Source organism: Ambystoma mexicanum, chromosome 6q (assembly GCF_040938575.1).
Source record: "Ambystoma mexicanum isolate Mex_15411 chromosome 6q, UKY_AmexF1_1, whole genome shotgun sequence".
Classification (NCBI taxonomy): Eukaryota; Metazoa; Chordata; class Amphibia; order Caudata; family Ambystomatidae; genus Ambystoma; species Ambystoma mexicanum.
Genome location: NC_090937.1, coordinates 451404951 through 451428133, shown reverse-complemented (window position 1 = coordinate 451428133; position 23183 = coordinate 451404951).

Below are 23183 nucleotides of genomic sequence, written 5' to 3'. Positions count from 1 at the left end.
TTAGTGTGGTACCAGCCCTTTCAGCCTCTTCAAAAATATGTGGCTCAAAGAATTCTTCAGGTGATTGATTTGTACCCTCTTTTTGAGTATTTCCTTTTTCTGCCTGTGTTTGTTCACTGTTTTGACTGTCCAGGGAAGGAGCTATAGCATCCCCACTTACTCCCTGTTCACTGGTATTCCCCATGCATGAGTCATTTTTCTTAAATCTGTCCCTTTGTTCTTTTGGAATTTCAGGTGTTTCTTTTTCATTTGCACAAACCTTCAATGTTTGATTTAGCTCTAGGTTAAACGGTACCTCTTTTTTAGAATTATTTGCACTTTCTGTTACATGTTCATTCATTGGTGCTTTCACTTTTACATCATTAGGCATCTCAGAGTCATTATGCAAAATTACATTAGGGCAATCTGTCTTTTTGGTGCTGTAGGTATCATGAGTACTTAGTCACTTTTCAGAAGAAGCCCCCTGGTCATTGCTATGGCCATCGGCCCCCTCCTTTGATGGCTGTTTTTGTGCTGTACAAAGCTTCCCTATTTGTTCAGCTAACATTTTCACTTGGGCCTCGAGGCATTGGTACCTTTCCATCTCTCTAGAATCCTCTTTCTGTGGCCTAGGTCGATATTGGTTGTTTTCCCCCTGATTGGATCTATTCTGATACCTCTCAGGTGAGTGATTTCTATTGGGATGGTTCCTGAACTCTTGATTCATTTGTGGAGGGGAGCAGGGTGCACCCATCCTTTGGTTGTAGTCCCCTGGCGGGGAATCATTGTACTGACGTGGAGTGTAATTCATGTTCTGCCTCATGTCCTGTCTCTCAGGTTGTGGGTACTGACCCATATGTTGATTCCCATTATCAGCAAATCGATCCACATATCGGAGTCTATCCTGATTACCATATATCATGGTGTTGGGATCAAATCTGCTCTGTGATCCCAATGTCTGGTAGGGACCATCATTTCTTTGATCTTGATTTTGTCATTGGTTATTATTCATACCTGACATATCAGGCCGATATCCTGCCCGGGGTCTATCCCCTAAGTACCTAGGGCTGATGTATCTCTCCCTATTACTAGGATCATGTGATTGGAACATTGGTACAGGAAATGACAATCGTTGTTGATTACCCCTTTGTTCAGGTGTCACATTATTTTCACCTGGACTTTGAGCAGACTCAAGAGACATTTTGGCTGACCTGATTTCCATCACTGTGGCTGAGGGTTCTTTAGATTTAGGTCTAGCATCTTTCATTTTATCACTTTCTCTACCCTGACAATAGAGTACCTCATATAGTTTTGTGCTTTGATGTACAATCTATTCAAGGGACTTGTCACGGTCAAATTCACGGACCAATTGTGATATGATGTCTTTCTGTAGCCCATAGAAGTAGGCAGTTTTAAACTCATTGGAATTGGGGTCAAAAGATACATCAACGTGAGAAAATGCCCTTTTTAAGTCCTGTAAAAATTGGCGAGGGGATGTGTTAGGCCCAGCAGTGATTGTGTAAGCGACTTTCTTTGTCTCCTGCAATGACTGAAAAGGAGAAAAATGACGCCTAATTTCTTTTTCAAACTTCACCCATGTCATATTCTGCTGTTCATTTAATCCCCTTATGATGCTGGCCGTCGGAGCATCTAAAGTTAAATGAAAATATTGTCTGTACTGTTCCTTAGGTATCTGGAGTGCTTTAAAAATGTCATGCACCGCTTCTAAGTGATCCTCTATGCAGCATTCACCTCCCTTTTTAAATGGTTTGATCAGGGATTTAATAGATTTCATTATTTTTATGGGGCTACTTGTTGCAATGCATGGAATTGCACTACTTGGTGACTCAATCCTGGTTCCAGGTGTATGGGATTGGTGGCTGACCCCAATGGGAGTATCAAATCCACCAGGGCGCTGCAACCAAGTTCAGTCACTGGCCCAGTCACTGGAGCACTAGCTCTTTGGGCAGAACTAGAATTCACCTCCACTCCATTGAATGTAGTACCCTGCCGCCTCTCCTGGGACCTGGGAATGCACATTTGTTGTTCTAAATCTTTGCACTTTTTAAGGAGCCTGTGTGCTTCATTTTGCAGATAATTGTTTTCATCACTCATTTTATTTATTACCTCCTGCATGTCGCACATTTGCATTTGGCATTCATTGAATTCTTTGTTTCTCTTGTCTCCTTCTTGAATCATTTTAACCATTTCTTGCTCTGCACCTTGGAGATCACTTTCTTTTTCAAAATGTTCTTTTTGTACAATCTGCATTTCTGAAACAATCTCATTTTTATCCTGTCTAATGTGATCCACTAAGGCTTTTAAGTGTACCAATTCTTGCTCACTGTCTTCAAACTGTTTCTTGCTTTTGGACAACTGAATATCAAAATCTCTGCATTTTAATTGCATGTCTTTCTGACAGCCTTCTAATTCTGTTCTTAACATCTCCTCTTTTTTACTTGCCCCATCTAAGTCAGTCTTTAACCTGTTAATTAGCTGCGTATCATGTTCTTGCATTCGCAGGGACCTATTCAAAATAAACCATATTTTGGCGCATAGCCGTATTAAACAGTCTTTCTCTGCACTTTTATCGGCTGCATTCAATAACCTTGTAAGGCAGACCTGAATTATGCTGCCTTCTGCAAAAATATTGTCTAGTTTTTCTTTCTGCACCTCACCCTGAATGCGGTCATGCCATTCTGAGGTACTGTTCGATGACCACGTCCCATGTGCAAACAACTTTGCCTCTAAATATTGCACTAAGTCTGAGAATGTGGTTTCCCTTTGTGACATTCTGAAATTCGTTTTTGGTGACACACTGTTATTATGAAATGGGTTCCCTTTAATGTACAGATGGCAGTGTGAGACACAATTGCCACGCCCAGTAGGTGCTCTATGATCACTTTCCCAGCCTGCAACGCACCATAAATATGTAGGGTATTTTGTGTAGATTTGGGGCCTAGCAGTATTTTCTTACCACCAAAATGAAAATAATTCAGTAATAATCACTCTTTGCATTTAGATTATATTTGGTATATAGTACTACAGTATACATAAATTATTTCAGCACACTGATACATTTAGTGGTATAAACTATGTTGGTATGCGTTATTGGTATGCGTGATTGGTGGTATTTTTGGTGAGCATAATTCCTTTGTTTTATTTGTAGCCCCAATATCCAGGACCCCTTATTTTTGTTTACATTGTTCGTGTGATCACTAGAGAGACCTCAGGCCTACATTTCACGAACACCACATTTTCAATTGGAGTGCCACCATGGGCAATTCTCACTGAATTATTTACAACAGCGAGGTAACATGTGGTATAACACTCACTATTTTATATACAATAGTGAACTATGTCCCGGGTCTCTATTTCTGCTGACTCATTTACCTTCAGAAGGCTATTTCACACAAACAGTTATTTATAATTGCTCATACTGAATGAAATCGTGCACACAGCTGCAGCCAAGTCTTATTTTTAGCTACCTTAAAATGACAATTGCACTGTCTAAACATCTCCCCACATCATCAGCACTGTAATGGTAAATGCACAAAGGAAAGAGAAAATAAAACACACTACCCGTCTGCTTTCAGATATTTTTGTGTATTATAAAAATTGCATTTAAACACGATCTTACTCTTTTTACAGAAATGAATGAAATAGCACAGTCAACATTATCTGTAACAAAATGAGAAGAGGGCGACGAGAACAGTCGCAACATTAAACCTGATGATAAAACACTGGAATTCTTTCTTCTACACTGACTGAATAGTTTCACACTCATGCACACTGCCCCCGTACTTTGCAATGTATAATTACCTAATCTTTTCAGCATGTGAAATTCTTCGACTGGTCCCCTTCTGGATGTGGCAATTCCCTCTTCAAGCACCCCCAGTGAGAACAGGCATCTGCCGTTACTCAAACCGGGGATTATTGTCTGGGATTCCCAGTCTCTGCAGCAGTGCTGCTGGGATCTGCTTTTTCAATCAGGAACTCCACAGCCACCAGTCAGGTCTTTCTCCGAGCTGTGTAAAAATGTATTCTGCCTTCTTCTCCCCCCAGATTCTACAGGAAAACTTGGTTACAGCCTCTAGTATGATGCTTGTCCAATAAGAATCCCTCATGTTCTATCTTCCTCCTGCACACAATAGAAATCTTTTACAGTAAGCAACTGTAACAAAACTGATTTCCTGCTATTCAAATGTTTGCTTCCTGCAAATACTGTGGACAGAGCAGCACAGAGCAGCAAAAAGAAAAAAAAATCTGGATGCGCGTTTAAAATGACTTTCAGAGCCTGTCTTTTCCATCCATTTTGCACTGGAGAACACATTATTTTATTAATGAGTTAGCATGTTAGTTTTCTGTTAATGAGGTTAGTTCATTAATCCTCAAATGTGTCTCCTGCAAAAGAGGAATTTCAGGTAAAAAAAAATATGCTTTTAACTGTGAAAAAAAATATTTGCATTGTATATGTAGAAATCGTTTTTGACTGCATAGCCTGCTTTCATTTACATGTCCATGTTACACTGCCAACACATGCCTTGCTGTATCACCTTATAGCAATGCACCAAACCCATGCAGTGGTGCTGCACTTCAAAAAACATGCTATACATTGATCCTGTGCAGTGGTGCTGTGCTCTGTGCTCCCAAAACACGCTAAACAATCCTATAGGCCATAGGGGTGCCTGCCAAAGATGACAGAGCCCATACATAAAGAGGTGTGGCCAGAAAGCACAGATTGGATATGAATCAGGGAATGCCTTGAACAGGATGGTGGAGGGAAGGGGAAAATGTTGTCACTAGTGCCACCTTTCACTTTCCCTGCTCATGTACCCATTGCCTCAGGGGGAGTTTGAGTTTGAGTTTTGATTTCACTTTTTTGTTAATGAGAATAAAAAAGCACAAACTACACATATGAGAGTAAAATATTAAAATACAGATTTGAGCAAAAACATAAAATAAAAAGACAATAAAAAGGTACAAAATATCAAAGCAGTAAGAAAATTATGGTCCTTGATATTTTAAAAAAAAACATACATGTTAGAGGGAGCGGAAACACATATTCCTTCCAATCCTCAAAAAGCAGGCTTGTGCTATCCTAGAGCGCCCAGGCAGAATGCAAGGAGAGGAAAATATGCACCTATCAGTCCTACAACACCAGGCTCCTGTAATGCAGAGCCCCTCAACGATTTTAAGTCAATTCATAGGTTGAGTTTGTCTGTGAACACCTTTCTGGACCTGATCTTCCAGGCTGCGGCTAAGAAACTGACTGCCATCCTTGTGTCTGACGGGTCCCTAGCTCATCGTAGATAAAGTATAGCATCCTTCAAAGTGGCTGATCCTTCACTCGCAAGGGCCTTTCCTCTGCTACCCACCCTCTGATGGTAACAATACAAAATGCTGTAGGTCTTCCACCTCACTGGGACAGCTGTTACACCTATTGGCTTTATGCACCTTTTAGATATGCTGCCAAGAAAATTGTGTCACACATAGCCAATTCAAACGTAATCTTTCTTGTGGATGAGTCAATATTTTAAAATAGACCTTGTTGGAAGATGTCAGCTGAGAAAATGTCTGCCAGGGACGACGTCAGGGCCTTTTAACTTTTTCAAATGACATGGGCCTCTCTCCTCAGGGGGGCGCCCCAGCAACTGCCATCATTTGGTCAGCCAGTAGTCTAATAACATGGAAATATATTCCTTTATATATTACTTATGTTGTGGGGCTTACAGTGTGTGCTTTGCAGTACCCGCCTTACAAGCTGCATTTGATGGAGCCTGTCCGGCCGTAACTTCCATTGGGGAAAGCATAAGTGTTACCACCTCGTTGCCTTTCAACACTGGTTTCTCCACATCTGCCACTTGCTTACAAGGAAGGACTCATTGCTATTCAGTGGCCATTCAGTGTTTCAGCTCACTGCGGCTCGCCATCTCATGATAATTGGCGGCTATTAAGCTTATCTTTATCTCCATTATAATATATACCTCCCACGGGTGCCTCAGGCTGTTTTCTGCTCTAAGCAAGGGGGGGCCCCAACCATTATGTTGAAATGGGCCCCCACACATCTTTAGTCGGGCCTGATGTCCGCTCAAAGAAGATAAAAGATATTTTGCCAGGCGTTCTCCAGCAGTCTCTTATTTCTTTCCATCTCTCTGTGCTTCATTTTAGCAACTCTGCCCAAGGAAATCTAGCAATCCCTCAAGGTGCAGACTTTGAAGCTCCTTTATCAAGTCCTTCAGTCACTTGGCTGGGCCGAGCATAGACCCATAGCATAGACAGGTACACCTTCCAGGCCATCTCGACCGGATTACTTATGCAGGAAAATTGTTTTTTTCACCAGGCGAGAGTAAGCTATGCCGTTATTCTGGCATCTTGAGGATTTTAGCCCGAGGCCGATCACATAGTCAGAGGGCCAGCATTATTCAAATGTTCTTAATGCTCCACTCATCAAGTGTAGCTGATTGAGAATAGTCATCATAGCTGGGAAGATAGTTCAGCGAGTTGAGAGCTTACTGCTGCGTTCTGTGTGTGATCTGCACGTCGCAGGTTCAAATACTGGCAAGGCCAACTCAGCCTTTCATCCTTCTGAGGTCGATGAATGAGTACTAACTTCAGTTCGGTGATTATCGTATGTAAAAAGGCTCCATGTACAATGCTTTGGTGAAAGCGCTATATAAATGTCAAATTATCATAGGTTGTACAAGTGCGGGGCTTGAGGGCCGGTATCCTGACAGGTTTTCAGGATATCCCTCATTAATATTCATGAGGACAATGTGCATACATTAAGAATCATGGTATGCAAATTTATCTCATGAATATCAATGAGGGATTTCCTGAAAACCCGTCATGAATCCGGCCCTCGAAGCCTGGAGTTGAACAACCCAGGCTGATGCACAAGACTTTGCATATTTCTGGAGCAAATATGCTCAGGTATTGACATCACCATGACTAGGCTGGAATGCAAAGGTATCTTGTTGAAACAGAAAGTCAGGGACCCCCAAACCCTAAATGAAAGTGCAACTGTGGGGACGGATGCTCGGGGGCAGAGCCTGCCTCGACATTTTTGGGGGCTCGATGACAGTTAATACACCTTCCTTTGCCCCCATCAGATGCATTTTTCACCCCAAATAAGCCCTCCTAAATCGGGGGGTGTTGGTGTCGGTGCCTTAAACGTTAAGGGTCCCAGAAGTGCACCACAAAACCTGCTCTCCAGGATGATATAGGCAATTCCCATTGCTTAAAGCAAAGGATAGGAAAGTTCTGCTGCAGCACTGCACCGCCGCAATACAGAGAGAGACACCTGGATGCTGCACCATGGTGCAGTGTGGACTCGTGTAGAGGAAGAGAATAAATACCCGACCTGTTGTAAAATGATCTGCAAAGGGGAGTAAATGGGCAAATGGTTGCAAAGGGCAATTAATACAGGTAATGTTACACAGTAAAATAAGAACACTGGCAAAAAACTACGCAGAAAAAATTCTCTCGTTCTAAAACTCAGGTAGCAAAAGCACAAATGTATCACAGACAAAGCTACTTTTAAATATGTCTCAGGAAATGTGCAAAGATACAAGCCATATAAGCACAACGGTGTCCTGCTTTTATAGGCTATATATTGTTACCTCCCCAGAGGTGAAATGCAGGAATGTTCTTACGTATTCATAACTTATGTGCAAACATGTTTCGGCATAAAGCGGTAATGTACAAAGCTACAACCAGGGCCGGCCTTCGCGGCAGCAGCACCCTGGGCAAATTGGCGCCCCTGGTCAACAGGGGGCGTGGCGTGGGTAAGGGAGGGTGGGTTTTTGAGGGGGCAGGATGCACCACTTTTTAATTTATACCTCCTCGCTCCGGCGCCTCGCAGGGGGTTAATCACTGGAATAGGGCGCTCATGCTAATGCAGGAGCGCCCTATTCCAATGCAAACCACCTCGCTCCGGCGTCAGAGCGAGAAGGTAATCATGTGAATAGGGTGCTGAGGCAAAGCATCAGCACCCTATTGTTATTAAATGCACCCGCCGCCGCAGGCGCATTTAATAACTAAAGGGTGCCTGCCGCTCCTTCTCCCGCTATGCCAGCTCGTGGAGCCCTTGAAAGACTCCCCCAAGCTGGCGTGGCGAGGGGCTAATGGTGCCCTGAGGGGCATGGTGCCCCGGGCGGTCGCCTGGCCCGCCCTGCCCTAAGGGTAGCCCTGGCTACAACGGTAGAGTTACTACACCAGTGAAATGCTGTATCGCTGTGAAATCTCAGTCCATCTTTTAATGTGTTGCTCTCTACATTAGCGAAACAACCATAAATTGGCTAAAAGGTTCAATTCATGAATGTGTGATGAGTACTTCGGGACAAAAGTGTGACCTGATCGAGATGCAAATGTTTGGTAGTAGATTTAAGCACACAGGTGCACATTCTACGAGAGGACTTGCTGCGGCTAAAGCAAGTAGACACGTACACGCTGAAATGAAAAGGCAGACATGTGAGTAGTTCATTATGACACGCAATGGTGCAATTAAATATTCACACAGGGAAGCAGAGTTTTGAAAGGACACAAATGTGCACGATACAAGAGTACTGTTTGTTTTCAGACCAGGGTGGCCACATTTACAAAATGGTTTTGCAGGGCACTATAGATGTGGTAGCACATCAGAAGCAACCTGCAGTGCGCACATGACGTCATTCGCAGCCCCATCCACTTTTTTGGAAACATTAGGGGCAGATGGCATTTTAACACATAAACAGCACAAAAAATGACAAAACTGTGGGACCAATTTACATGCAGGACACTTATCTGTTAGAACCTAGGACTCTTGGTGTCCTGCAGACGATGTCTGCAAAACACACCACAAAACCCATCAATACGAGTAAGTCCAGCAAAATATAGGAGGTTGGCCACCCTAGAATTTCAAACACAAGGCGCCACAAACTATAATGAATAGCACATAGTAGCAAATTAAACAAGTACAAATGTGTTCTTAGTGAATTTAAAGGTTGAGACAAAGGTGCAAACATTCTGCTCAAGCTGTTATGTGCAAGTGTGAAACATGTGCCATCAATGTGATGTTTAAAGTTGTGTGTGAGGGAGGACTTGGAAATTAACAGCTGCCAGCCTGAGCTGAGATAGGTGTGAACGTAGCCAGCTCTGTTACTTTGTTGCCACATTTTAAAAGTTGTATTAATTGCTCCGAAATCAATTTTTCTAGATTTACTGCCATGTTTAATGGCTGCTCTGTATACCTCTTAGACTTTTTAGCCTCTGTATATAGCTGTGTTGATTAGTTTTATTCCTGCACTTTCAAGCCGTGTTGATCGTTTATGCGAGAACTACATGTCCCATTAGTTTTGTAGTTCTTTCCCCTCACTAATTCCGCAGCCAGGTGCATGAGTGCCGTCACGTGAGTAAGGCCGATAACTTCCGGTCCGTTCTGGGTCCCGGCGAGCTGCGAGATTGCGCTAGGTACACAAGATAAAGGGCTGCCCGCGCTAGTAAACAGTGACATGGACATTTACAATCTCCTACCGGCCCCAATTCTTCCTGACTTTCAGGAACACGTATTAAGGGCCAGCAGGAAACGAGCACAGATAGTCGCTTGTTACTTGCAGGAGCCTAATCCCTTAGATAACTCTCTTAAACCAAAAGCTGGAAAGATGCAGAGTCCCCTATCAAGCAGTCTTTCCTCTATGTCAATGCGCATGAATGAGGAAAACTGTGAGATGAGACAACCATAGGCACTAAACCGGGAAGGGGTGAGCATGGCCCGCATGGGAATAAATGTCTCTCTGAAGGTAGATATGGATGAAGTAAATATTCCTAATAAGCGGGATCCTTCCAACCATACACAGATTACTGACCCAGCAAGCAACTCTATGTTTAAAATCATGCTACTTAACACACGATCACTGTTGAAACATGCCACTGACATTGCCTCTTATATAACTGAACAGGATTTAGACATCTGTGCTATCACAGAGACCTGGTTATTCAAAGCAGCCAGAGCCACCCTATCCCTGGCAATGTCAAATGGATATAACATTTTGAGGCAGGATAAAGAAGAAGATAAAGGCGGCAGAGGGACTTCCATTTTGAAGACTACGGTAGACATTTGGGAAGCGGACATGGATTGTATAAGTGGTTGTGAAACACTCCCTTACAAAATTAAGACAAACCCAGAAACTAGCCTGAACATGATATTACTATGTAGACCGCCTAATCCTATGAAGGATTTTTCATCACACTTGAGTAACTGGCTGCTCTCATTCCTCAAACCCAACACCAAAGCTGTCATCCTTGCCGACATGAACTTGTGGTTGGGCTGCAAAAAAGATCTAGCAGCCAAAAGCCTGGGAAAATCCCTTAGCAAGCTGGGTTTCTTACAGTGGGCTAGAGAGCTGCCACATATTAAGGTAAATGTTCTAGACTGAATTGCCGCACGTGACATTTCCACAACTGATCCAGTTGTAAGCCAGTGCCCTTGGTCAGATCATTCCTTTATTCATCTGAATATCGTATGTGAAACTCATATAAAAAACGTTAAAATAACCAAACAGCACAAAGGGACGGTAATATTAAGAAACTTACACCAGAAGCTATGAAGAAATGGCTGTTGCCATTAACAATAAACATTGAAATGTCAGACAGTGCTAATGCAATGAGTGAAGAAATCCAGGCTACCTTACAAAAGGCTGTAGATGCTCTTGCACCCAGAAGAACTACCTTAGTGCCTATCAGGAAACTTAATAGCTGGTTCACACCAGAATTACAGAGCCTTAAATAAAAGAAATATAAATACTTCTATTACTGGAGACAATCTAAACTGGAGAGCGATAGACAAGACTTTAAGGAAGCGTCTAAAATGTTTATAAAGTCCACAATAGCAGCTAAAAGAAACATGTTGGAGCACAGAATTCACGAAGCACAACATGAATCTAAAGAATTGTTTAAAATCTTAAAAGAACTAGAAACTCCATGTCCACCACCAGAAAAAACTTGCCAACTAAAATTGCAGAATGGTGCACATCCATTCAAAAAGCCACGCTAAACAAATTGGGCAAGTTCAAACGAAATATTGAGGCTAAACAAACGAGAGAAGTCCCTACTAAATAAGACATTGGGAAACTTCCTGATAAAATAGCAGGAACTGCCTTCAATTTCCACCCAGTGACGCAGACAGAACTGGCCGAAACTATCAGTAAGCTGAGACCAACTAACTGCAAGGGTGATTCTTGTCCGGCTTAGACTTTTAAAGCTCGTTCCGCTATCTTGATGGAAGCCCTTACGAAATGTATCAACACCTCGTTCCTGGAAAGTCATGTCCCGGAACATCTAAAAACAGCATGGATTACTCTCTTGATATAAAAGACGGGTGTGTGCCCCTTGATGCACTTGATTATAGGCCAATCACCAATACTCCTTTTTTTGCTCAAAATTTTAGACTGGGTTGCGTACACCCAGATCTTAGAATTCTTGAATTACCACACAGTTCTTCACAACAGAGAATCCGGTTTTAGGCATGGTCACGGCATGGAGACAGCCTTGCTGGGCCTTAAGTCTAACTTATTGCGTACCATTTATAAAATGGGGACAGCAGTCCTGATGTTATTAGACTTGTCGGCCGCCTTCGACCTGGTGGATCACCACCTATTTGTTGCCAGGTTGAAGGAGTTAGCTAATATCTCAGACACCACCTCAGCATGGATACAATCCTTCCCGATTAATAGAACATTGACGGTGTGCAGTGACCAAGCAGAAGCTCCACCTAGTGTCTCGCATTTTGAAGTCCCACAGGGTGCCTGCCTATCACCTTCTCTTTATAGCATTTTTACTGTTCCCCTCTTTGAGTTGTTATTCAGAAATAGTATTGAATTCACTAACTATGCGCATGACACGCAACGTGTCATCTCGCTATCAGAGAATTACGAGCAAGACAATGGGCCTCATTACGACCCTGGCGGAGTGGGTTTACGCCAGAGTTATTCGCGGCGGACCCGTCCGCCCTACTACGAGTTCCCGTAGCGCCATGGAGCGTTTTCCGCCTGGTTTTTCCGGGCGGAGAAATCCATGGCGCTACGGGACCTTGTTGTTAATTACGCCACCGTATTTTACGGTGGCGCAATTAACGCCTTCCCCACTCCCATTATACCCTATGGGGCAAAAATGGGAATGGGGAAGGGTAAAATGGGGAATGGGGATTTACCGCCCCGCCAAGGTAGGCATGGGGCGGAAAATCCGCCAACCCCCATGGCGCTATCGGCAGCTTTCCGCCGTGCTCCGCGGTGCATTTAGCACCGCGATTTCCGCCAGGGTCGTAATGAGGCCCAATGACAGATTGAATGAGGTCTATGATATCATTCAAGAATGGATGGTAGAGAATGGCCTGGCACTAAACAAGGAATAATCTGAATTTATGGTAGCTGGAACACCTATTCAAATAAAAAGGCTAGGGGAGAATTATAAATATTTCATACTTGCAAGGCACAAGACCAAAACCAAGGTTAAAACCCTAGGAATTGTTTTGGACCAATATCTCAGTATGAAGGCACAAGTAAGTCCTCTTGTGTCTTCATCAGCATACTACATAAAATGACTCACTCAAATGCGCCCGTTTATTTCAAAAGATGATTGTGAAATAATATCAGGAGCAGTCATCGAGTCTAAGATAGACTATTGTAGTAGTCTTAACATAGGTATCAATAAATCAGAGTATGTCAGACTTCCGATCCTACAGAATAGTGCCGTTAGAGCAATTGCGGGGCTGAGGAAGTTTGATCATGTAACCATGGCAAGAAGGGATGTTTGCACTGGCTGCCGATAGAAGAGACGATTACATTCTGCCTATTGGGCATGATGCATAAAAGCATTAGGCGCACTGGGCCTGCATATTTATCTGAAGTCTTGCTGGTGAAGTCCAATATAGGAATGCACAGAGCAAATGACACATTACAGCTAAAAGAGCCCAGATGTTCACTCACACAAGTGACATAAGGCACCTTTTTTGCAGTAGCCCCAGTGGTCTGGAACCTTCTCCCGGAAGCACTGAGAAAGATTAACCTGATTAAAAACTTAAAGAAAGAACTGAAAACACATCTATTAAAATAACGCGCATCTGCTTTTTATGTGCTCCCCCCCTCTTCTTTTAGTTGTGCATTATGTTACATGTGTAATCCTTTGTTTGTTGTCAGTGGCGCTCATAAGCCTCCGGGTCCTGAGGTGGACAGTATATATTTTTACAGTAAAGTAAAGTAAAGGTCTGAGCAAGGGCTGTGAGACGTTAATAGCCAAGCCCGCCTGCGAGCCATTAGAACTGCGGCACAGGGCACATGGTGTTAATAGCGTGTTTGCTAAAAAAAAAACAAATAAAAATGTTCACTTTGGTGAAGGGTCACATGAGGTCACGCACCCCTAAATGCAAAGGTTTACCCAATTTCAGATGGCCACCATGGAAGTGACAGGGACCAGAGAGCAAGGTTTTTGTCACTGTCCAATGGGGGCCAACTTGCAGGGGGGGGAATTGTGGCAGCCAGTGTCGCATATGCGGGAAGAACAGCTCACATACGTGTGATTAAAATAGGGGCAGATGCAGTGGGGATGAAAGGGAGCATCAGGGGATAGGAAGAGAAAAGACAAACCAGTGCCATGGCGCACAATGGCAGCAGGGTGCTGGGGAGCAAACAGTTCCCTCCTGATGAAAGCTTTCGCTGTCCTTTCAGGCCTGGAACTGGTGCTAATGATAAGGGGGCAAACTGTAAACAAAATAGTAGGGGAACTGTTCCCTCAGCCCAGACTTCAACCCAATAGGCATATGATACCTATTGTCATTGGAAGAGGGGAGGATGTCTTGTATCCTACTCAAGAGAACCCTGCCTGGATGCTGTAAACTTCCGGCGGTGTGATATCACACTAATAGCTCTGGGTATGAGAGGTGAGATAAAGAGCTCACAGTGCATGTCAGACCTGAGAGAGAGTGTGAATGGGTGGACCAGTGGATGTTAACAGATGATATCCTGGTAGCAAATTGCACATGCATATCTGATGACCTGACTAACATGAAAAGAAGAATACATCATTGTCCTACTGATACCGGTGCCAGAGTTAACTTCAACATCTACACAATTATATTGCCAGAATGGTTGCTAATCCCCCATTTTGCTCATATTACCCTATGTAAATGTGCAGTGTGGGAATAAGGACAGGCTCACGTGGGATTTTTGCAAACAACCTTTATTCAACAGTTTAAGCGGAACTCCAGAGCTGGATGGCAATGAAAAAGCCCTGGGTTTATGGCACCATAGAACAACAGAACCACTGTGGCCGGTGCTGATCCACCCCCCTCAAGGTCTTTGATCAACTCTTGTCTATTTCGAAGGTAGGGGCTGAAGGATTAAGGAAACTACAACTCTCAGTGAATCGCTCTCTCTCGTTCTCCAAGGGACTGACTGCCCCTTGTTGTGGTGTCACTGTGGGAGGAGGGGGAAGCGGGCGTGCAGTTGAAACCTCCTCCTGAGTACTCCACTGTCAATCACCCCTCTATGTGGGTCTGTGATTGTTGGCGCAATGATCCGGCACCTCTCTTATCCGTGCCCCAGCCCCGAATGCAGGCTGATAACGAACAGCGCCCCGGGGGTGCAACGAAAACTTCTCTGCTGGTTTCGTTGTCTCCGGCCCCAACGCGTGCTGATCACCAATGGTGCCTCGGCGGCGTAACAAAGAAAAACCCTATCCTCTCCTCAGTAAATCCACACAAAGCCCCCAGCTTCTTCCTCCACTTCCTGCCAAGACAAAAGAAAAGGACCCATCAGCCTCTCTTTCCTCCCTGATTCCTTGCTGCGGCCATCAGTCATTCCCCTTGTCCCTCCTCCTCCACCCTTTGATTGCCGTGGTGCTCTGTGCTTCCTTTGCCACATCATTGTCTGACTCACTCTCCTTTCTTGTGTGGGCACCTATCTCCATTGCTTCTTCACACCCTAGTACAGTGGAAATTGCTCTATTTCCCAGCTCAAACTCGTATTACTTTTTAAAGTGCCACCCTAACACATGTCTTTACCGACATTTTCCAGCCTACCTTAAATCCAGAGAATGGCCCTCTCATCCAGGAATTTCTCAGAGGCACTTCATCTTGGTACACCTAGATTAACCTGAGATCTGCTGGTGGATAAAGGGACTGCTATGTGGGATGATTTGTCTGTTCAGTGTAGAGCATAACCCCAATCTGCTGCTATTTATTAACAATTCAGAACATATATTTCTTGGCAATTTCTGAATAAATGTCTTAGGATTCCCTTTTGCATTTTTGTGATTTTTATCAATGAATTATTGTTTCCTTAGCACTTAAATGCCTTCAGGCGTTTTATACATAATTCATTTGATTTAAGCACGATATAACACAATATAACATAACAAGATGGAACACAAATGCACAAAGCAAATGGGCAAAACAATTGAGCAACCAGTGTCACAGATGGCGTCAATAACACCCATCTCCCAAAGCCATGTCAAATATTTTTTATTAGGTTTCTTGAAAGGGGCTCTGAGGGGCATCCCTTTCACTCTTGGCTTGAGAAAGCAATGCCCTCCCTAACCTAGGTCCCCCTACTCCCCAGGTTAGTATCTACTACTTGTTTACCCCTACTATCTAGTTTCTGAATTGCTATCCATGAGGGCCTAATGACAACCGCTGTATATCTACCCAACCACCCTCTGGGCCTTCCTATGTTTGACCTAAGCTATCCTTGAGTTAGTTTTAATGGGTTGTGGGCCCTAATTTGTCTACTTCCTTTCATATCCTGATGTTCCTCTCCATGTGTCTCTCAACTACTATCCTCCTTTCAACTCCACCCACCTTCTCTCCTCCAGCGTCTTCCCCATCTGTCCAGCGGCTGTTTCTCTCTCTATCTCTCTCTCTCTCTCCAACCTTCCTCCACGCTCTGATGTTACTGCTTTCTACTCTCTCCTCTCCTACTCTCCCCTCTCCACTCCCACACTACTCCCCCTCTTCTCCACTACTAATCTCCCCTCTCCACTCCACTACTACTCCCCCTTCTCCACTCCACTACCACTCTCCCTTTGCCACTCCACTACTACTCTCTTCACTTCACTACTACTCTCCCTTTGCCACTCCACTACTCCTCTCCCCTCTCCACTTTACTACTACTCTCCCCTCTCCACTACTGCACTCCCTCTCCACTACAATGCTACTCCACCTTACTTTCTACTCAGTCAACCTCCTTTCATGCTCTCAGTCACCTTCCACTCAGCCTCTACTCTTTCTCTGACACTGTCACTCACCCAGCTCACATGCACACTCACAACACAGTACCTACCCATTGCTCTCATCCACCAATAGCTCACCTTCTGTGAAAATTGCCTCCACACTCCTGTTCACCATTCTTCCTCCCTCTGGTCATTTGGTCTATCGCCCAATAAACCACAGCATCCTCTTTCCTTCCTCAGGTTTATCCTCTCCCTCCATCTCCCATTGGTCCTCTTCTTCAAGGCAACTGCGTCCTGTCTTTCCTGCCCTGGAGATGTTTGAGATTTCAGAATGCATAAAATGGAGGGTAAGCCCCATCCCTTTTATTCTGAACAGCCCGCTGTGCCGGGTTAATGGTGGATCGCGTTGGAAAATGTTCCCGTTCATATGAGGGAGCCACGCCACAGGAATGTTCCTTGAATTAAGGTCGGGGAGTCGCCCCGCATATGTTTTGAAACTATCCATGTTAGGGAGCTGTGTGTGCCACAGCTGCTGGATCGCACTTTGCGCTGGTGTCAGCTGGTGGCATGAAGCATTCTTTGCAGCCACGTGTTGTCTAGGCTGTCTGCAAAGCAACAATAACTCGCTCCACCATCATGCACTGCTAAGACTAACACCTAGGACATCAAAGATTACATCACATATCTATCTGGCCCACTTGTTTTTGTTCACTGGCATATCTAGGCCAGGTGGTTGTGTTCACTGACAGTCAGAATATTACAATTCAAAAGGTGATATATATCTAGACGTTAACCTTGTCATATGTTCTTAAAGTACTTTCCTTAGGGTTTGGTCTCAGCTCATGGTGCACATACATGGGGCAATAAGCAGGCCTTAAACACACAATTCATTTGTATACATGAAGATACACTTTAATTTTATTACCATATTCTGATGATGCTGTATCTTTCTTCCTTACTTTAGTTTCCTTGTATGTGCCTCTGATTTGTATGCATAGTGGGTCTTCATATGTATTGTTTGTAATAGCACAAGTGTGTAGTAAGTCTTGAATTGTTAGCTAGTTATTACATGTTTAACATTACTTAAAAGTCGGATAAGGTAGCATTCATTATTTTACTATCTAAAATTACAAGATTATAAATATTTTACTTCTATGGTGCATGCTGCAGCGATTGCCGATGTTTATGTATGATTAGGTTCCTGTATTAACAACAACTCTCCAATACAATGTTGTTTAGATGGGTACATTCTTTAATGGATTAAGTAGTTCACGTTAGGTCTCCCGATCACCCCTGACATCTTGTTACAAACGTTATAAACACAACCCCTTGTAGGGACTTTTCATCAAAATTAATTTCACATGTGATGTCATCAGTGATATCATCAATGACTTTAGTGATGTTATCGTTGATGTCCTGGGTGTTAGTCTTAGCAGTGCACGGTGGTGGCGCGAGTTATGGTTGCTTAGCTTACCATAATTGGCGAATTTCTGAGGTTTTTCGGGTTTACTTGTAACCGTAACATCCCTTTAACAACGTTTTTTCATTGAATTTCATAAGTTTTTATTAGTGCAACTTAACCATAACATCCCTTTAACAACATTTTTGCACAGAATTTTATGGGTTTTTACCAGTGCATGCTATTTTCCTACAACTTACTAATATCATACTTACCCCAATATACCAACATTTTTGTCCAATTTATAATGTTTCACCTTAAAACTCTGTCATTTCCCGCCTTCTAACATCATTTTTAACACTTCTATACACTTTTTGCAACTTGTTCCACTGTTTTTTCATCCGTCGACGTCCACGAACGTCTGACGTCATCATGGACCTTCCGGACAGTGCCACGTGAACATGCGCTCGCACGCGGCATGATGACGTGTCTGTGAAGGCGTCTGCACTTCACAATTGGGTCCGTGCTTCGAGGACAGTTCGGAACTCAATTTTCTACTGATCTAAGAACTTTCAAGCTCACAATGTACCCTTGCACAGCTCCTACACCTATACTTACTCATTATCCATTTACAATCTAGTACAAAGCACATACTTGGAAGAATATTAGCAAAACTGCTATTTACCTTCAAAATGACATCAGCTATTGCCACCCCTCCTCCCCAAGAGCCACCTCCACCAACAACAAAAGCAAGGTTCCTTTAGGAACCACCTTTCACATTTAAAAAATAGAACTAAAAAAAAAATCTTATTGACTCCATCTACTTTACATTTCTCAGTAAAGTACATATACTCAGTAAGATTTTCCAACATTTCCATTAGCATTTTATGTTAGGCTAATGGGAATAATGTGGCATTCATCCTCCGTTCCAGGGACTGGAATGGAGATAACGGCCCTGCAGCTCAAGTAATCGGCCCAAGCGAAGCGAGGGTGGTTAATGAGCGCTCTGGACCATTATTCCCCCGTTCCAGCATTTGCAATGGGGGATGAAAGCCATTAGCACCCCAGGTTCCAGAGCGGGAACCTGGGGTGCTAAAAAATAAAGGATTTTTCTTCCTACACCAGGATGAAGGCGGGGCTCCATACAGAGCCACTCTTCCCTTTCCATGGCAGTCTGCATAAGGCGAGGATAGAACCCTATGTGCATATTACTACAAGCACCATTTTTTCCCTTTCAAACCTATCCTACTTTCGTATAACTTTACCACATACCAGGTGGACATGGCTCCTTTAACCCCATTTGTCATCCCTCGTGGTCATGGCCAATGTTCCCTCTAAATCTTTTGGGCTGTGTGCGCCAAAGAACCGTTGTGTGTGGGCTGTTTTTGAGTCATGTGCGCAACTGAGTGATGCACCCCCAGACCGGTGGTGGTCGGCGCCGGCCCGGCGCCCCACCATTGAGCAAGTGTTTAGTAATTCGATTCCACAGTGTGCAAGCGAGGAATGCGAATTTGCGGCACAACAAGCTCTACGTAAAGGGACATTTGGGTGCTCTATTCTCTTCCTAAGACTTTATCTCATCTCAAGTTGTGTCCTTTTACATCTCTAAACATTAGCACAATCTTTTGTTTTATGATGGATTGGTACAAGGACAGAGGGGTTCTTCCAGTGGAACACAGATTCCGCCTCACAAATTAATATTAGTTGCACAGTAGTAGCGCCTCCTGCATTCTCAGTTCACTAAATGTATGGAATATAAAGGAAGTGCTTTCTATTGGTTTAATGAAATAAGCAATATATGAACATGATTAATGACAAAGACGACTTAATAGAAGAGAGGGGATATGGATGGACACTGGACAGTTAAATAAAAAGCACTGAATCGTGTAATGTCGGATTGTCCTGACAGTTAACCCGACAGTCTCTCCCCCAACATTATGCTGAACCAGAAACGTCCCCTAGCCAAGACCTGTGAAGCCTATTCTGGCCCAAGGAAGAACTGTTTGAGGGGCCAAGTCATGGCCAACCCTGGAGAACTCACGGGTGAGAAAAGGGAACAGCACTCTTTGTGGGAGCGCATCTTCCCCAAAGTAACCAGACGAGTCAGTGTAGATGGTAGCTTTCATGCCCTGCCTGGAGGGCGGACACAGCCTTTAACAGCCCACCAACCCGAGGTAAGGCAGGCCCGACCAAAGCTTGGGCCTCAGCTCGGGCTGTGGGCCGTTCAAGGCTGTGCCTGCCTGACAGGTAGGGCATGAAAGCCATTCGCAACCTGGGGTTCGTCCGGGATTCAAATTGCTTTCACAATTTTGCATCGTAAAATCTGCACTGATTGCGCAGCCAATCTCCCTATGTAAAAATAAAAAAAAGAAAAATAAAAGAAGGCTGCCGCCATTTTTCCATGCTTTTGGCGGCGGCCAGAAGGAGGAGATCAGGACCGCAGCGCAATGCTTCAGAGACGACAGATAAGTGGAGGGTTGGGGGAGGGGAGGCAGGACATTATGGGGCAGGGAGCAACAGGGAGAGGCAGCCACAAAAAATGAAGCCTCCTCTCTGAACCTATCTAGCATTTCTAATGACTCTTCAAAAAGAGAGTTCTGGTGCTGCAATTGTTTGACGACTCTGGCTGTTGCTGGCAGCACCTTTAATGGGTGGAGGCTGATTATGCACAACCACCGCTCACAGCTACAGTGAAGATATAAGACCACATATAAGACAAAAAAGGCTGCAGCCCAGTTTGGGCCAGACCATCTTGTGCAATTTCCCATATGCATCATCCACATCATCCCAGAAGACTTGCACCACATCCTTTATCATGATTGATGTTCCCAAGCTTTCTAACAGAACATTTGAAGATCCAAGTCTTAGTGTTTTGTTCAAGAATGTTAGACATTTTTAAAGGTTCAACTGGTAAGGAAAATAACATAACAAAAACGACAACTCTAATAAGACAATGCCACAAAAAATGAAGACTCCTCTCTGAACCTCTCTAGCATTTCTAATGACTCGTCAAATAGAGTGTGCCAATGCTGCCAGTGTTTAAAGACTCTGGATATTGCTAGCAGCACCTTTAAGGGGTGGAGGTTGATTATGCACAACCACCCGCACAGCTTCAGTGAAGATATAAAACCAAACATAAGCCAAAAAATGCTGGGCCAGACCATCTAGTGCAATTTACAATACGTATCATCCACATCATCCCAGAAGACTCGCACCAAATGATTTATCATAATTCATGTTTCCAAGCTTCATATGCCATTTAATGGTGGACATCTTTTTTATTTTCTTTTTTTAGTTGCAAAATGCTGGCGTCTCTTCAACCGAATAAAGACACTATTAGTACCCTGGGATGAAGTGGATGAAGACTTCTTGCAGATGCATTGCATCAGAAAGAAAACACCCTGGGAGGGACTATCGCTCATCCAAGTGGCAGTGCTGGAGATAAGAGGAGCACATCTGTAGACACTTCATGAAAAGCCTCCTCTCTGAACCTCTCTAGGATTTCTAATTTCTCTTCAAATAGAGTGTTCCAGTGCTACAAGACTCTGGCTGTTGCAAGCAGCACCTTTAATGGGTGGAGGTTGAATATGCACAACCACTGCTCACACCTACAGTGAAGATATAAAACCATATATAAGCCAAAAAATGCTGCACCCCAGTATGTGCCAGACCATCTTGTGCAATTTCCCATATGCATCATCCACATCATCCCAGAAGACTAACACCAAATGATTTACCATAATTCATTTTCCCAAGCTTTCTGATTGTACATTAGAAGGCCCATCGCTTAGGGCCTCATTACACGGAAGGCGGTAATGGTTAACGGCCACCGTTAATGGTAACGGTGACCGTTAACCATTACCGCCTTACTACGAGGTCCCTTAGCGAGTTGGTGCTTTAACGCCTGCTTTTTGCAGGCGTTAAAAACCAACCCGCTAAGGGACCTCGGAGCTAATTACGGCACCGCAAAATTGCAGTGCCGTAATTAGCGCCTTCCCCATTCCCATAGAGCCCTATGGGGCAGCAATGGGAATGGGGAAGGGCAATGGCGGAAGGGGGATTTACCGGCCCTCCAACCTTGGAATGGGGCGGTAAATCCCCTTTCCGCCAAGGCGGTGCCGGTATTTTACCGGCATGAGCCATGGCGCTAATAGCGCCATGGCTTACCGCCTTCCGTGTAATGAGGCCCTAAGTGTTTTCTTGCACAATGTTAGACATATTCAAATGTCCAACTGGTGACAAAAATATAAAATAACAAAAATTACAACTCTGAAAAGACAATCCCAAAAAATGAAGCCTCCTCTCTGAACCTCTCTAGCATTTCTGATGACTCTTCAAATAGAGTGTTCCAGTGCTGACACTGTAAGAAGACTCCAGTTATTGCAAGCAGCACCTTTAATGGGTGGAGATTGATTATGTACAACCACCGCTCACAGCTGCAGTGAAAATATAAGACCACATATATGCCAAGAGATGCTGCATCCCAGTATGGCCCAGACCATCTTGTGCAATTTCCAATACACATCATCCACATCATCCCAAAATACGTGCACCAGATGATTTATCATAATTGATGTTCCCAGGATTTCTGATGGAACATTAGAAGGGCCACATCTTATTGTTTTATTTTTTAAATTTTTTTATTGACATTAGTATTGCAAATAAAAAACAAACTTTTTGTCAAACAATGTCTTTTTCCACTACAACTCAAATTTCATTGAACGACGAAGAGAGGAAAAATGTTTTTTTTAAAAAAAAAGGAACGAAAATCTATGTCGTCTCACATCGCAAGAGACTCAAATCAAATAGGTATTTGGTAAAATTAAGTCCATAAAATTAATGGTTGCACAAGTTAATTGAGCATTTATCCCAGAGATTAGATAGCTCCACCACTCAAGCATATTTCCATTTTTTGGGGCGAATCGTGCAAGATGTAGTGAGGTTGGTCAACAATATTCGGCACTCAGTTATTAGTTGTTTGATCAATTCCACATCTATCGAACAAAACCGGTAAATGTCGCTCTTAATCACCAAGTCTTTCCTTCTCATCAAGACCTCATGTGTGTTGTAAAGGTTTAGCCGTAATCTTAAGAACTGGTTACGATGATATCGGGATGGAAATTTAGAAAGATACCTCAGCAGTTCGCCCAGTCTTTGCGTCGACGTTCCCAGATCTATTGAAGAAATTAAAGAGCTCCGTTTATCCAAATTAATTATCCAGTTCCATTGTCAGAATTTTTTTTTCGCTACTTGCGGAATTTGCAGTACCAAGGACATACTTATGTTGGCTTCTCGTAAAATTGACTTCAATTTGTCCTCCCATCGATTTAATAGGAAGGCTGACGTGTCATTACTTTTTTCTTTCAAAATCAGGTAAGGTTTTACTGCCGGTATCAGACGCATTTTTCGAAGAACTAATATTGATTTCCACACCACAATGGAGTGTAAGGAGTCTAGGCCCAGTTTGTGTCTGATTGCTATCATTGGCACACTCTGCGGCAATTTAAGAACTTTTCGCCAGAATATCCCCTCCAGTTGAGGCCAAAAACCAGTGTCGATGTTCCAGCCAGCTTCACTACCAATGAAAACAGCTGGCAACACTTTC